Here is a 14,554-nt window from a genome sequence, read left to right on the forward strand (position 1 = left end):
TCTGCTTTAGTGTACAAAGAGGAGGAGAAGGAGGAAAATGAGGAGGAGGAGGAGTGGATAAATTATTCAGGTTGAGCTTCCTTCACCTGGTGGAGATTGGAAATTATGAGAAATCCAGGCTTTATTCATCTTAATAAGGGTCAGCCTGTCAGCGCTGTCAGTCGACAGGCGTGTACGCTTATCGGTGATGATGCCACCAGCTGCACTGAAAACCCGCTCGGACAAGACGCTAGCAGCAGGGCAGGCAAGAACCTCCAAGGCGTACAGCGCCAGTTCGTGCCACATGTCCAGCTTTGAAACCCAGTAGTTGTAGGGAGCTGTGTGATCATTTAGGACGATGGTATGGTCAGCTACGTACTCCCTCACCATCTTTCTGTAAAGATCAGCCCTACTCTGCTGAGACTGGGGATAGGTGACAGTGTCTTGCTGGGGTGACATAAAGCTGGCAAAAGCCTTGTAAAGCGTACCCTTGCCAGTGCTGGACAAGCTGCCTGCTCGCCTACTCTCCCTCGCCACTTGTCCCGCAGAACTACGCACTCTGCCGCTGTCAGAAGGGAAATAGTGTTTCAGCTTGTGCACCAGGGCCTGCTGGTATTCATGCATTCTCACACTCCTTTCCTCTCCAGGGATGAGAGTGGAAAGATTTTGCTTGTACCGTGGGTCCAGGAGAGTGAATACCCAGTAATCGGTGCTGGAATAAATTCTTTGAACGCGAGAGTCACGGGATAGGCAGCCTAGCATGAAATCTGCCATATGCACCAGAGTACCAACGCGTAAGAATTCACTCCCCTCACTGGCCTGACTGTCCATTTCCTCCTCCTCCAACTCCTCCAACTCCTCTTCTTCTGCCCATACACGCTGAACAGTGAAGGACTCAACAATGGTCCCCTCTTGTGTCTCGCCAACATTCTCCTCCTCTTCCTCCTCATCCTCCTCCGATATGCGCTGAGAAACAGACCTAAGGGTGCTTTGGCTATCAACAAGGGAATGTTCTTCCCCCGTCTCTTGTGACGAGCGCAAAGCTTCCGACTTCATGCTGATCAGAGAGTTTTTCAACAGGCCAAGCAGCGGGATGGTGAGGCTGATGATGGCGGCATCGCCACTGACCATCTGTGTTGACTCCTCGAAGTTACTCAGCACCTGACAGATATCAGACATCCACGTCCACTCCTCATTGTAGACTTGAGGAAGCTGACTGACCTGACTACCAGTTCTGGTGGAAGTTGACATCTGGCAGTCTACAATCGCTCTGCGCTGCTGGTAAACTCTGGATAACATGGTTAATGTTGAATTCCACCTCGTGGGCACGTCGCACAACAGTCGGTGAGCGGGCAGTTGGAGGCGGCGCTACGCTGCCCTGAGAGTGGCAGCATCTGTGCTGGACTTCCTGAAATGCGCACAGATGCGGCGCACCTTCGTGAGCAAATCAGACAGATTGGGGTATGTCTTGAGGAAACGCTGAACTATCAGATTTAACACATGGGCCAGGCATGGCACATGTGTCAGTCTGCCGAGTTGCAGAGCCGCCACCAGGTTACGGCCGTTGTCACACACAACCATGCATGGCTTCAGGTTCAGGGGTGCCAGCCACAGATCAGTCTGCGCCGTGATGCCCTGTAATAGTTCTTGGGCGGTGTGCCTTTTATCGCCTAGGCTCAGCAGTTTGAGCACCGCCTGCTGTCGCTTAGCTTAGCTAGAGCTAGCGACTGATGGCGGCATGCCCACGGATGGTAGTTCGGAGGAGGAGGTGGAGGAGGGGTGGGAGGAGGAGGAGGCATAGTAGGCCTGAAAGACCTGGACCGAGGTAGGCCCCGCAATCCTCGGCGTCGGCAGTATATGACCAGCCGCAGGGTCAGACTCGGTCCCAGCCTCCACCAAGTTAACCCAATGTGCCGTCAGCGATATATAGTGGCCCTGCCCGGCAGCACTCGTCCACGTGTCCGTGGTCAGGTGGACCTTGTCAGAAACGGCGTTGGTCAGGGCACGGATGATGTTGTCTGACACGTGCTGGTGCAGGGCTGGGACGGCACATCGGGAAAAGTAGTGGCGGCTGGGGACCGAATACCGAGGGGCGGCCGCCGCCATGAGGTTGCGAAAGGCCTCGGTCTCTACTAGCCTATAGGGCAGCATCTCCAGGCTAAGCAATCTGGAGATGTGGACATTAAGGGCTTGGGCGTGCGGGTGGGTTGCACTATATTTCCGTTTCCGCTCCAGTCTGCTCCCCCCTCGGACTTCCTGCCCTGACAACAACTTCACCACTGTCTGACAACCGTGTCTCCTCATCGTCGGACACCTCTTTACACACTTCTTCCACTACGTCAAGAAGGTCATTATCACCCACAGACTGCGACTGGTGGAAAATCTGGGCATCGGAAAATTGCTCAGCAGCAACCGGACAAGTGGTTTGTGACTGTGGGAAGGGTCCAGAAAACAGTTCCTCAGAGTATGCCAGTTCAAATGCCAAATTTTCCTGGGAGGGGGCAGACTGGGGGGGAGGAGGCTGAGGTGCAGGAGCTGGAGGAGTGCCGATTTCGGTGACATGGGTGGACTGCGTGGAAGACTGACTGGTGGACAAATTGCTCGAAGCATTGTCGGCAATCCACGACATCACCTGTTCGCACTGTTCTGGCCTCAACAGTGCTCTACCACGAGTCCCAGTAACTTCAGACATGAACCTAGGGAGTGTAGCTCTGCGGCGTTCCCCTGCTCCCTCATCAGCAGGTGGTGTCTCACCCCGCCCAGGACCACGGCCTCTGACCCCTGCAGTAGTTGGACGCCCACGTCCCCGCCCTCGTCCTCTACCCCTAGCCCTCGGGTTAAACATTTTGAAAATGAAAGTTATAACTTTAATTTTTTTTTAACTTTTTTTTGTGTTTTTTTTTTTTTTTTTGCGTTTTTTAGTTTTTAAAACCAAACGATGCTATCCTATTGCTATGGCTATTTTCTAGCCAAGTATGAAAGCACACTGCTATGCCAGGTGAGATGACGCTGAGTTATGAAAAAATAAACGTAAAATAAAAAGTAAATGGCAGACTGTGCCTAATTGAAATCCAACCCCTAATAAATTTTCCCACTTCGGTCTTTGCGATGGATATGTGCGTCACTAAGTGCTAAACACAGCGGTCGCAAGTCTCACTCCAAATTCCTCACAATTGGCTAGTAGATGCACTGCAGCAAGGACAGCCACCAGCAAATCAACCAGAAATAAAATATATATAACGCTATTGTAGGCGTAAGTAAGCCGTTTGGATTCTCCTTTGGCTATTTTCTAGCCAAGTATGAAAGCACACTGATGAGATGACGCTGAGTTATGAAAAAATAAACGTAAAATAAAAATGAACTGCCAGACTGTGCCTAATTGAAATCCAACCCCTAATAAATTTTCCCACTTCGGTCTTTGCGATGGATATGTGCGTCACTAAGCGCTAAACACAGCGGTCGCAAGTCTCACTACAAATTCCTCACAATTGGCTAGTAGATGCACTGCAGCAAGGACAGCCACCAGCAGATCAACCAGAAATAAAATATATATAACGCTATTGTAGGCGTAAGTAAGCCGTTTGGATTCTCCTTTGGCTATTTTCTAGCCAAGTATGAAAGCACACTGATGAGATGACGCTGAGTTATGAAAAAATAAACGTAAAATAAAAAGAAACTGCCAGACTGTGCCTAATTGAAATCCAACCCCTAATAAATTTTCCCACTTCGGTCTTCGCGATGGATATGTGCGTCGCTAAGCGCTAAACACAGCGGTCGCAAGTCTCACTACAAATTCCTCACAATTGGCTAGTAGATGCACTGCAGCAAGGACAGCCACCAGCAGATCAACCAGAAATAAAATATATATAACGCTATTGTAGGCGTAAGTAAGCCGTTTGGATTCTCCTTTGTCTATTTTCTAGCCAAGTATGAAAGCACACTGATGAGATGATGCTGAGTTATGAAAAAATAAACGTAAAATAAAAAGAAACTGCCAGACTGTGCCTAATTGAAATCCAACCCCTAATAAATTTTCCCACTTCGGTCTTTGCGATGGATATGTGCGTCACTAAGCGCTAAACACAGCGGTCACAAGTCTCACTACAAATTCCTCACAATTGGCTAGTAGATGCACTGCAGCAAGGACAGCCACCAGCAGATCAACCAGAAATAAAATATATATAATGCTATTGTAGGCGTAAGTAAGCCGTTTGGATTCTCCTTTGGCTATTTTCTAGCCAAGTATGAAAGCACACTGATGAGATGACGCTGAGTTATGAAAAAATAAACGTAAAATAAAAAGAAACTGCCAGACTGTGCCTAATTGAAATCCAACCCCTAATAAATTTTCCCACTTCGGTCTTTGCGATGGATATGTGCGTCACTAAGCGCTAAACACAGCGGTCGCAAGTCTCACTCCAAATTCCTCACAATTGGCAAGTAGATGCACTGCAGCAAGGACAGCCACCAGCAGATCAACCAGAAATAAAATATATATAACGCTATTGTAGGCGTAAGTAAGCCGTTTGGATTCTCCTTTGGCTATTTTCTAGCCAAGTATGAAAGCACACTGCTATGTCAGATGAGATGACGCTGAGTTATGAAAAAATAAACGTAAAATAAAAAGTAAATGGCAGACTGTGCCTAATTGAAATCAAACCCATAATAAATTTTCCCACTTTGGTGTTTGAGGTGGATATGTGTGTCACTAAGAGCTAAACACAACGGTAGCAAGTCTCCCTGCAAATTACTCACAATATGGTACTAGCTGCACTACTAGTGCCAGCAAGCCCAGCCACAAGCAAACAAAAAAAAAAAAAACTTTTTCACATTTGATAATGTTAATCTGCAGCGTGTTGGTTGCCCTTTGGGGGCGTGTTTTTCTCCCTCACTCGCCAATTTGTATATGGCACTATGGGAGGAATTTTTTTTATTTAATGCATTGAACCCTTTTGCCCTGTACACAATTTATGGTATGGTAGATACATCGACGACAGTCTCCTGGTGTGGTCTGGACACGGGGAGACAGTCGTTGATTTTATCTCCTACATAAATCATAATGATTAAATAGATTTAAAAGAAAACGGGTTGAGCCTTAACGTGCAATTTGGCTGCTGCGTAAGGGGTTAAAGACCTCTTGTCTAAACTTTGTTTAAATTTTTTTTTGCATTATTTCTCTGTTCATTGTGTATAAAATCAGTATATCTTCAGATAGCCTGTTATACCATGCCTGATGAAGGGACCGTAGCTGTCCCGAAAGCTTGCTTGTAACATCTTATATTTCAGTTTCAGCCATTAAAAGGTATCATGATAAAGGTTACTTTATTTGACCTATCAAAAGCAAGGAATTTCTTCAACTGGCAAACACGGTACAAAACTTTTTTTCTTGTGACAGATTATATATGCTAACAGCTGTCACAATCTAGATAGTCAGTGACCCACATTTACTGCTGCTTTGCACGTTTGCACTCCGTTTTCTGGCTGACTTTGCACGTTCTTTTCAGTGCAAATTGCTTGCACGTGTGTATAAAAAGTGTCTGCACGCGGCCAGTTTGTGGCGAGACTGCACTATTCTTCATGCAATTTAAATTTTTGCACTGGAATGGGCGTTCCGTGTCATACCGTGCACCCCATTTAACATGCAAAGTCTGACCGAAGTGTTTTGCAACTCCCATGTTAAAGGTGCACCAAATAAAAGTGCACTCTGTCGGGGCAGTGCAAAGGGCGCCAGATTCATGCAGAACAGGTTCCACAAATCATGAATCTGGTGCTCTTTGCACACTACACAGGCAAACTGCACATAGTGCCAAAGTGGGATGTAGTACCTCACAGGTTGAATGTTTTCTCCTTTGGATTAAGTACTATTTGAGTACTATTTGATGGTGAGCTTTCGAGAATACTAGTTCTCTACGTCAGACATGTTGTTATGCATGAAACAGAAAATTCACAGCACCAGAAAAACCTGGTAAGGGTTTAAAGCGTGTTTTACCAGTATTTTACCCCCTTAACGACCTGGTCCTTTTTAGTTTTTTCACTTCCATTTTTCACTCCCCACCTTAAAAAATCAATAACTTTTTTATTTTTCCACATAAAGAGCTTATTTTTCGCGTAACATTTTTTGTGACTTTTGATGGCGTTTTCATTGCTATAAATTTTAGGATCGTGCAATCTTTTGATCACTTTTTATTGATTTTTTAAATATTTTTCAAATTGGCAAAAAAGTGCCATTTTTGACTTGGGGCGCTATTTTCCGCTACGGGGTAAAAAGCAGTGAAAAACCGTTATTATATTTTGATAGATTGGACATTTTCAGACGCGGCGATACCTAATGTGTTTATGATTTTTACTGTTTATTAATATTTATATCAGTTCTTGGGAAAGGGGGGGTGATTTGAATTTTTAGGTTTTTTATTATAACTTTTTTTTAACTTTTTTTGATTTTTACTTTTACTATTTTTCAGACTCCCTAGGGTACTCTAACCCTAGGTTGTCTGATCGATCCTATCATATACTGCCATACTGTAATATGGCAGTAAATGGGGATTTTCCTCCTCATTTATACAATGCGCTGATAGTATTGTGTAATGAAAGAGTTAAAATGAAGCAGCCTCGGGTCTTCGGAAGACCCGAGGCTATCATAGTGATGGATCGTGGCTCCCCGATGACGTCACGGGGAGCGACGATCTGCGACAAGATGCGCCGCCATATTTTTGAAACAGCTATGAAGCCATTGCCGGCCGCGATCGTTGGGAAAACACCCGCGATCGGTGTTAGCCCGCGAGGCCTCTCCATGCACCGGGATCCGGTTTGGAGAGAGAAGGGGTTAACCATATAGTATAAATAAAAAGCATTCCTGTTTAATCACTTCTTAGGTTTCATGGCACCCAATAAGATACGATCATCATCCTCACAATGCAAATAAACACACTGGGGCTTATTTACTAAGGGTCCGCTGATTGCATTTCCGTCGGACTGTTCATGTTTTTCGGGATTGTGTCGCACACGATTGGATTTCCTGCAACAGAAAGCTGGGGGTGGGCCATCAGACGATCTGACTGATTTGGACTGAGTGCAGGATTTAAGATTAAAATTGTGTCCTAACCAATGCACTTACATACACCGGGAATAAGATGGTGAACTCCGGCGCACCTGAGCGGGGAAGCGACACATGCAGGATATTGGGCGCATGATCTTAGTGAATCGTGGAACACTGCATTGTCGCCGGACAATGCACTTTCGGGAACTCCGAGGGACCTGGTAAGTAAGAATTACATTGTGACCCCCAAATATATTTTACTATGCTATAGCCCCTTAAAGGACACCTGTCATGAGGTCTGTGTCACTAGTCCTGTCACCTCTACCTGTTGGAGCAGCTCACAAGGATCCCATCCCAGCCTTTATCTAGTTATTTCATACATTAATCATTATAAAATCATCTATTCTTTATTATGTAAATGAGGCTGGTCACATGGTCAGAGGCAGTGATGTCACCCCTGTTACCCCTCCCCTCTCCTCCCCCTGCTCATGTCTGTGTGTAATGTATAGTAAAGTATTGCTGGTATCTGTGCTGCATCTGCTGACATGCTGCATCCTCCTAATACACAGAGACACAGACATCAGCTACACATGAATCTGACATGTTCTGCTGTAATATGGCTGCCTGGAGCTGTTGTATCTCTCCTATACACACACATGCACACACAGGCTGCAGGGGGCGTGGCCCCCAGCACCAGGAAGCACATCATTATACAGCCTCACATCATTATACAGGCTGTCAGTCATGCACTGGGGGTGTGGCTGTGCCTCCCACTCATGAATAGAGTGGACAGCTTGAATATGCTAATGCTTCATTGGACATTTCACAGGTCATTTGCATACAGCTTTAGGACCTCATTGCTTAGGTTTACAGACATGTAGAGGGACAATGAAGGGATAGAGGCAATGCTCTCTAATGGCAGTTTATGAAAATATATTTAGTTTAGCGGGGTTATTTTGCATGACGGGTTCTCTTTAATAAATAATACTGTATCCCTAATAAATGAAATTATATGGGGGTGTCGATGTGGAACACATGAATGGAACGCACGCTGGGTGCGACACAATGCGCATGCGCCGGAAAAGACTGGCTTGTGTAACGGATGTCATGGTAACCAGATACCAACGTGTGCGCCGCAATGCGCGTGCGCCAAAAAAGTCAGACGTCACGGCAGCTCAAAGACATTGTCTGCTATGCAGAACATAATACACAGGGTTGTAGTGGGAGGAGATCCAATGGGTGGTATACACCCTGATGAATGTTGTAGGCATTTTTGACACACGCGCATTGCGGCGCACACGTTGGTATCTGGCTACCATGACGTACGTTACACAAGCCGGTCTTTTCCGGTGCATGCGCATTGTGTCGCACCCAGCGTGCGTTCCATTCATGCGTTCCACAGCGACATTAATGTTTTACACACGCTGTATTAGTTTTTGTGACGATCCAGGAAGAAACAGGGAACTTATTCCCTCCGGCACCAGCACCACAGCACTTTATGGATAAAAGGTTAGCTGCTAAGTAGCACTTTGGCACATTATTTTAACTTAACATGTACATCAGTACATAACTCAATATGTTCACATTGACACACTGTTGGTTTCTATGTATTTTTATGCATTTTGTATATATTTCAACACTAATATGTAAATATGGTAGGCGGATCATTGTTAGTCTCATGACCTTGTATGTTTGTGTAAATTTCCGCTGATTGCACTTTGTAAATGGCTTGAAAAAGGCTCTTGAGCTGAAACGTCGCTATTGTTATATGTGATGGAATAAAAGGACTACATTTATTTTTTACCACAAACGGAGTGCTGCACGTTTTCTTCAAACTTCTCTCTCTCTCTATATATATATATTCCTCTCAAAATGATGACGTGCGTATATAATACCCCTTAAATATTTAATTTATAAAATGTGATATTATTTGATTCAATTATTGCATAGTCCTCGAATAACCGCAAATTATTAAAGGTATTTTATTAGCTTGGATTACTCTAGTAAACCAGCACCAGTACCTTTTGCAGAATGTTATCCGCTTTCTTAATATCTACTTGCTTTTGTGCTGTTCAGCACAGAAAAAAATTACTTTTAATCCATGTGGTAAGGAACATGATAAAGTCCGGAGGTGGGAGCTGAACGCCAAAGTCAAACTAAGCTTCATGTGTTGTGTATGTCAAATGCCATTGAGTGTACCTCACATAAACCAGAATCTAGCATACACAACACATGCACAACATTTCAGAGAAGCCGTCAGTTTCAAAGTAGAGGTGTCAACCACAATGGAGGGGATGTGCTAACCTTCACTTTAGCATTCAGATCTCTAGCTTGATCACACTCCTTAACACATGGACATGTTGGAACTATGCAGTGTCGGACTGGGGTGTAGAGGGTCCACCAGAGAAACCAAGTCTATGGGCCCACCTTCTATTTCAACAATCTTGGTTTATTTTTTTCCCCTGACGGCGCGTTCACACGTTCCGCTAGTGTTGCGTTATTAGTGCACAGGGGGCGGGGCTCGGACAATCGCATATTCGGTTAGCGGGAACCGCATGCGATTGATAACTCGATCGCATGCATTTCTCTGGAAACGCATATCCGATCGCCCCCGAACCCCGCCCCTCTCTTCACTAGCGTTGCGTTATGAACACGCCCTCAGGCTCCGATCACACGTTGCTTTTAAACTATGTTTTAGGGTGCGTCCACACGTTCAGTTTTTAAAGCCAAAAGCAGTTGTGGAGCATAACAGGCGAGACAAATAATTTAAAGCTGCTGCTCCTCCTACTTTTACTTTATTCCTGGTATAGGCATCAAAAACTGCATCTGAAAAACGTGGTCACTCCCTTAACCCCTTAAGGACGCAGCCTGTTTGCAGGTTAAGGCTTGCAACTTTTTTTTTGAAATTTGACCTGCGTCTCTTTATATGGTTATAACTTTTGAACACTGTTACTTATCAAAGCGATTCTGATATTGTTTTTTCCCCACATGTTGTACTTCATTTTAGTGGTAAATTTTGGCTGATACGTTTTGCGTTTATTTACAAAAAAAAGAAAAAAATGATGAATTTTTAGAAAAATTTGCCATTTTCGAAATTCAAAACCACCGTGTTTTCAGGCAGATAGATTTAACACCTAAATAACTTGCAGAATAACATTTCCCATTTGTCTACTTTACATTTTCATAATTTTTGAAATGTTTGGATAATTTATTTTGACGTCACGCGGCCTACAAATCGAATAGCGATTTTCCGTATTTTCGGAATTGACTATTTTGGGGATAAATACTGTTTGAAATCAAATTTTACATATTTAGCAACAAAACCGCCTATATAACCAACCCATTTTCAAATCTGCACCCCTCAAACTATCAGAAACAGCATTTACAAAGATTGTTAACCCCTTGAGATCTTCATAGTAATTGAATCAAAATGGCGGTGAAATTTAGAATGGTCAAATTTTGTCGGTTATACGTTCATCTAGCCCTAAAATTTACACATTTCCAAAAGATAAAAAGAGAAAACTCACCATAAAATTTGTTCTACAATTTCTCCTGAGTGCAGCGACCCCCCACATGTGGACATTACTTGTGTTATGGGGGCACAGCAAGGCGGAGAAGGGAAGGAGCACCCTGCAGCTGCCAGGATTTTAGTTTTCTGGTTGCCCCCTTTTGAAGGCTATAACATTTTCGCTTTTCCGTTATTTGGGCCATGTGACAGCATTTTTTTTGCGGGACGAGATGCTTTTTCCAGTGTTACCATTTTGGGGTTGGTATCACCTATTGTTGAAAATTTTGGAACTTTTTTTTTAGGTCATGAGTAGAAAAGCATCAATTCTGTACTGGATTTTTTACTTTTTTTTTTTTTGTGTTCACCGTATAGCCTAATAATCCTGTTATCTTTATTCTATGGGTCGATACGATTACGGGGATACCAGACATGAATATTTTTTCTTATGTTTTACTAAATTTGCCAAATAAAACCCTAATGTGGGGAAAAATCTATCATTTTTGCATCGCCGGCTTCCAAGTGGCATAACATTGTTACGTTTTTGGCTACAGAGCTGGTTGATGGCTTGTTTTTTGCGGGACATGTTGTTCATTGCAACAATATCATTCTGGAGTACATATGTTTTGTTGATCACTTTTTATTGCATTTTTAGTGGGATATAATAGGTAAAAATCATAATTTTTGGCGGGTTTTTAACGTTTTTTTTTTACGGCGTTCATCATATGGGTTCAATAGTTATTTAGTTTTATTCTACGGATTCTTACGGACGCGGTGATACTATATATGTGGGGTTTGTGTTATGATTTAGACTTTTTTGAGTGTTATATGTCTCTTTATATGTTTTGGGGCTTATGGGCATTTTTAGTGATTTCTAAAGTAATTTTTTATTGAAAAACATTTTTTTTTACATTTTTTTACATGATCCACCATGGGATATGAACAAGCAATCATCTGATTGCTTGTTCTTGATAATACTCTGCAATACTAATGTATTGCAGGGTATTATCAGTGCCAGCCTATGCAGATGCATAGGCTGACACTTTGCCTTTAAGATGACGTCACAGACGCCATCTTAAAGGTAAACCCTCCAGGCTTCTCTGGGGTCCCGATCGGACCCCAGAGGTGCCAAAACAGCAATCGCCCCCCCCGAAAACGGTGCGGGGGGCCGATTGTGATGTAAAGACCCCCAGAAGGCATGTTAAATGCCGCGGTCGCGTTGACCGCGGCATTTAACGGGTTAAACACCCGCGATCGGAGCCCACTCCGACCGCGGGTGTTAGCCGGGGATGTCAACGGTAGATTACCGTTGAAATCCCGCGGCTAACGATGCCGGTTCGGCTGCTATACAGCGCTGAACCGGCATCGTCTCTGCGCAGTAGCTGTACTGCGCTGAGCGCTATTCGCGGGACTCAGCGCAGTACAGCTACGGCGCAGAGCGCTAAGGGGTTAATATGCAATACAACAGCTGAGAAGAGGTGATTTGCCTATTTACATTGCTATTAACATGTGTGTTCACAAAACACAATTTTAATGCAATGTTGACACATGCATTAACATAGTGTTAATGTTTCACTTTCATGATTACATGTTAACACATGTGTTAACACCACATTCAATTGTGTTTTTGAAATGCATTACAACAGCTGACGATAGGTCATTTAACATTTAACATTTGCGTTTACAAAATGCAGCGTAAACGCGATGTTAACCCAATGTGTTAACTCATACTGCATTTAGTAAACATAAATGTTAATAGTAATGTAATTAGGCATATCACCTCTCCTCAGCTGCTGTATTGCAGAAAAACGCTTTGAGGGTGCTGTCACACATTGCATTTTGGTTGCGTTTTCACACGCATTACAACAACTGAGGAGTGGTGAGTTGCCCAATTACATTACTGTTAACTTTTTTGTTTACAAATAGCAACATAAACAAGCTGTTAACACTTATGTTACACGTGGTAACAAAACACATATTTTAACACATTGCTAGTATATGCGTTAACATCATGTTTATATTGCCTTTTGTAAACATAAATATTAACAGTAATGTAATTGGGCAAATCACCTCTCCTTAGCTCTTCATTCACACATGGCGTTTTGGATGGGTCAAAAAGCATGTGTCAAACCACATACGTCTTTAAGGGCACGTTCACACGTTCCGCTATCATCGCGTTCATAACGCGACGCTGGCGCACAGTGGGCGGGGCTCGGGCCGATTGCATATGCGTTTCCCAGGAAACGCATGCAATTAATAACCCGATCGCATGCGATCACCCCAAGCTCTGCCCCCTGTGCACTAGCGTTGCGTTAGCGGAACGTGTGAACGCGCCCTAAATGTTATAATGCATTTGGCTACACTGGAAGCGTCTTTTTCATTGTTGGAAGTGTAAGAAGATTAAAAAACGGATTAAAACAAGCTAAATGCATGTTAAACATGCAATCACGCATGCATTTTCAATGTGTTTAAAAACCCACCAAGAACCTCAGAATGTGACCGCAGCCTCATACGTAAGCATTACATTTATATACAACCTTCATTAGCATTTACACTTTCTACACAAATACACATATAAATTGCACTTTTATTCACACTAAATACCACCTGTACATGAACATTGCACATACACACTCATTCTACATGCATACACGTTAGATACAGTATATACAGTACATTCATACTCAAAAGAGTCAATACTTACCTTTCTTACACAATGGATCTTGTAGTTTTGCCTTCACTGTTGGACAGTAGTCACAAGTGTACAGCAGGGGTTAAAACATAGAAGTGGGCAGCTGAGATGGATCACAGGACTGAGCAGGTGGAAGGGAAATATAAGGAATAATTCAGAAAAGCTGAGGTTACAGGTTAGGAGTAAGAGTACAGTAGAGAGGAGGAACCAGCCTGCAGGACACTGCCATAATCTCCCTGTCTTCTGGCTCCGTTCCACTTCCTGTGTAACTCTTTTAGACTCCCCCTCCTGCAAACAGCAGCAGCTCTGCTGAAGCTCCGAGCTGGTGGGCGGGGCTTACTCCTCTGTGTCCTCTCCTGCCTGTAAGTTCAGATAGCAGGGCCCACCAGAGGTTTTTCCGGTGCTCCGCTGGGCCTGTCGGACACTGGAACCAGTGGCGTAACTACAGCCGTAGCAGCCATAGCGGTTGCTATGGGGCCCGTGAGGTTAAGGGGCCCGGGGACGCACGGCCGCTTGTGCCTAACCCGCCTACTCCCTCCCAAAGAGCCTCCCATACGCCGGCCGACAAAGGGGACCCACCACCCACACCATGACTGACCACATTGCCTGCCCCCACCGCGCTTAACTGGCCCCTGGCTCAGCAAACTTTCCAACCGCCTGACTAACCAACCCAGCCACCCACCTACCCAACCACCTACCCACCCACCCAACTTACCGTCCCGCCCGTCCAACCCACCCACCCATCCGACCGACCCATATGCTTATGTATGTGTGTGTGCATATATATATATATATATATATATGCTTATGTGTGTGTGTGTGTGTGTATATATATATATATATTTATGTGTGTGTGTGTGTGTATATATATATATATATGCTTATGTGTGTGTGTGTATATATATATATATGCTTATGTGTGTGTGTGTATATATATATATATATATAATGCTGTATGTGTGTTTTTGTATATGCGTATGTGAATGCATATGGTACTGAATGTATGTGAATGTATGCGTGTGCTGTATGTGTGTGTACATGCTATACGTGTGTGTATGCTATATATACTTAATGTATGTGTGTAAATGCTGTATGTACTATATGTAAACGAAGTATGTATGTATATGGTGAGTTTATACTGTATGTATAAATATACATACTATATGTATATAATGTGTATTTACTATACAGTAAGTGTGCAAATTTGATGTGTATATACTGTATGTGTGTATATACTGTATGAATTTGTATATATGGGTATAAATGTATATATGAGTACATAAATGTATGCATATGAGTGTATACATGTATGTATGTGGATGCGAGTATAGGAAAGTGAATG

At 43.7% G+C, this 14,554-nt stretch overlaps 2 long non-coding RNA genes across 3 annotated transcripts in view; one reads left to right on the forward strand and one right to left on the reverse strand.

Moving 5' to 3' along the window:
- LOC140104017 (uncharacterized) overlaps window positions 1-13,471 on the reverse strand; it is a 156,719-nt gene extending 143,248 nt beyond the window's left edge. Inside the window, exon 1 of the long non-coding RNA XR_011850226.1 lies at window positions 13,225-13,471. This is a non-coding gene — a long non-coding RNA (uncharacterized lncRNA). The remainder of the gene's footprint in view (window positions 1-13,224) is intronic.
- The window catches only part of LOC140104018 (uncharacterized), a 395,139-nt gene that overhangs the window by 77,654 nt on the left and 302,931 nt on the right, over window positions 1-14,554 (forward strand). The window lies entirely within an intron of this gene.

The sequence above is a fragment of the Engystomops pustulosus genome, chromosome 10, assembly GCF_040894005.1.
Source record: "Engystomops pustulosus chromosome 10, aEngPut4.maternal, whole genome shotgun sequence".
Classification (NCBI taxonomy): domain Eukaryota; kingdom Metazoa; phylum Chordata; class Amphibia; order Anura; family Leptodactylidae; genus Engystomops; species Engystomops pustulosus.